The sequence below is a fragment of the Tiliqua scincoides genome, chromosome 5, assembly GCF_035046505.1.
Source record: "Tiliqua scincoides isolate rTilSci1 chromosome 5, rTilSci1.hap2, whole genome shotgun sequence".
NCBI lineage: Eukaryota > Metazoa > Chordata > Lepidosauria > Squamata > Scincidae > Tiliqua > Tiliqua scincoides.
This window is the reverse complement of record NC_089825.1, coordinates 103,103,161-103,105,567: the sequence shown is the minus strand read 5'-3', so window position 1 is coordinate 103,105,567 and position 2,407 is coordinate 103,103,161.

Genomic DNA, 2,407 nt, shown 5'->3' with positions numbered 1-2,407 from the left:
ACCAGTGTCATAAATTACCTCGAGTTTCCCCTTTCGTGTACAGTTTTCTTTTTGGAATTGGGTTTCATTGAGATCATAACAATGGCCTGTGTCATAAGAAGAGACAAGGAGAAAATTCAAGAGTGACTTGCTAGGTGTAAAGTTATGAAGGAAGTCCTTGAAAGCTGGCACTGTTTTTTTGCGGAGTGAGAAAGATAAGGCTCCATGGAAAATGTTTGGACTCAATATTTGTCCAGTGGGTTGGAAAGTAAATCTCCAGTCAGGTGGCACTAGCCAAACTTTCCGGATGTACTCCTTTGTGTTTTGTTCAAAAATATGTAAGGCTACTGCTATGAAAACCTGAAGCCATGATTCCCCCTGGAGAATAATCACATTGGCTTTGGTTAATAAAAGGGTTTCCCTTATCTTTTGAAATAAACCTAGGTTGTCCATGTCATCCTGCTTCATTTGATCATGCCTCTTGACACCTTCCGAAAAGGCAACACAAATACTGTTCTCTTCAAACAAAGTCTGGATGTCCTGTACAAATTTCTCCTCCACATCACTTGAAACAATGCCGACCCACGTCCATGCAAAGTGCAAGAGAAGCTGGACAAGCCCCATGTAATAAGTCATCTCCTTTGGCGCCATTCGGTACAAAGTAGGAAAATCATTTTGATCGCTCAGTGCAGTGTCTGTTATCCCATAAGAGAGCTAATGGGAGGAGTTGATTAGAACTTTAGAAAAAAAAGAGAGTTTCTAAAATAATGTGATCACCTCTGAATGTCTAGCAATACTAAATCCAAACGGTTAACTTCTTCATTATCTGTTCAGTATGTTGAACAGCTCTTGGCCTGTCTGCTACTGTACACAGGTGTTTAGAGACCAGCTGTGTGGTGTAAGTGGTTTGAGTTCCGAGCTGTTTCTTGGAAGTGTGTTTGCACTGGTGACATTAGGGTCTTGAACTTTGGGTGCAGAGCTTCCTATTAGTCCTTTATTTTTCTCTGTTTTTTCAAATGGCACCATAACTGCTTTAGGAAGGTGGTGGTGTTGTGGCATCCTAGTGTGTCTACGTGTGTGTGTGTGTGTGAGTGAGTGTAAGAAAGAGAGAGATATTGCATGTTGTGGGGCCTCTCCCTGTGGTGGTTGTTTGGGATGCCTTTTGCTATTGTTTATACCTAGTGGCTGGCAGGAGGGTGTCATCCCCAGTGTTGGCTGCTTATTGGTCCTCCATCTACCTGTACCCCAGTTCAGTTCACCACATCGGCACCATTCTGGCTGCCAGCATTTGGACTGGTTGGAGGTCTCCACAATCCTGCTCTCCTCTCAGGTCTGATTCTTCCCTAGTTCCATTCTCCTGAACCAAGAAATGCCCCACCTTCCCTGGGTCACCCAGCACAATGTGACCTGTGACGGCCAGCAGTGCTCCAGTATACGGAGCTGGCAGGCCAGCGCAGGCCATTGTGAGAGCACAGCTGACTCACGGGTCATTGTGAACGTACCACATGGCATGTTTGTGACACTCTGAGCTGGGGCAGGGACAGCTGTGCCAGCTCAAGGGCCAGTTTGGACTGTGCAGCGAGTCACATTAAATCAAAGTATGCATGAACATCAACAAAAAATCCCATACCTGTGGTATCTTGTAGACACTAGTGATTGTGGCCAGCTGGCTGGAGGTTTCTTCAGTGAGCCCTCCAATAACAGCCAATACATTCTTTTTCTTACCACACAAATAATTAGTTACATTCCTTTGCTCTGTGAACAAAAGCTTCAAGATGACCTCATATGTTCTCCGTGCATCATGGAGGATGTCAAAGATTTTAGATCTCAAGGTGTCATTTGGCAAGAGTCTGGGATTCTTATTGATCTCGTGCATCGCAAAGATGAAGGACAGAACTTGCTGAGCTGGTTTATTACTTTTGCTGTAATGAGATTGGCACTATGTTAGTGGAAATACTAGCGTGCATCAAATTTACTATGGCTGTTGAGCACTACATTTCAGTGATGTGCAGTGATGTTCTGAACCAATGAGGCACCGCACAAGTTTGCAGTCACCCACCACCTCAGGTCAAGCTCTCTGTGCCAGCCAGGCAATGCCCACAACCAAAGATGTGCGCAGTGTCTCTGCCAACTGCCAATTCCCAGTAAAACACAGCACCTTTAATGCTTTCTCCCCTCTCCCTCCTCAGTCTTCACTCTGCACATGCTCTGTCTTACTCCTTTCTATGATTGATCTTACCTCTCTTTTCAAACTCTCTCTCTCTCTCTCGCTCTCACTTTCTATCACCCACCACCTCAGGTCAAGCTCTCTGTGCCAGCCAGGCAATGCCCACCAAAGATCAAGCCACCAGCAAGTCAGCCTCTCTCTCAGTGTCACCAGCCGAAGCTGGGTGACCGCAGGGCTAGCACCGATGGAAGCCTGGCAGTG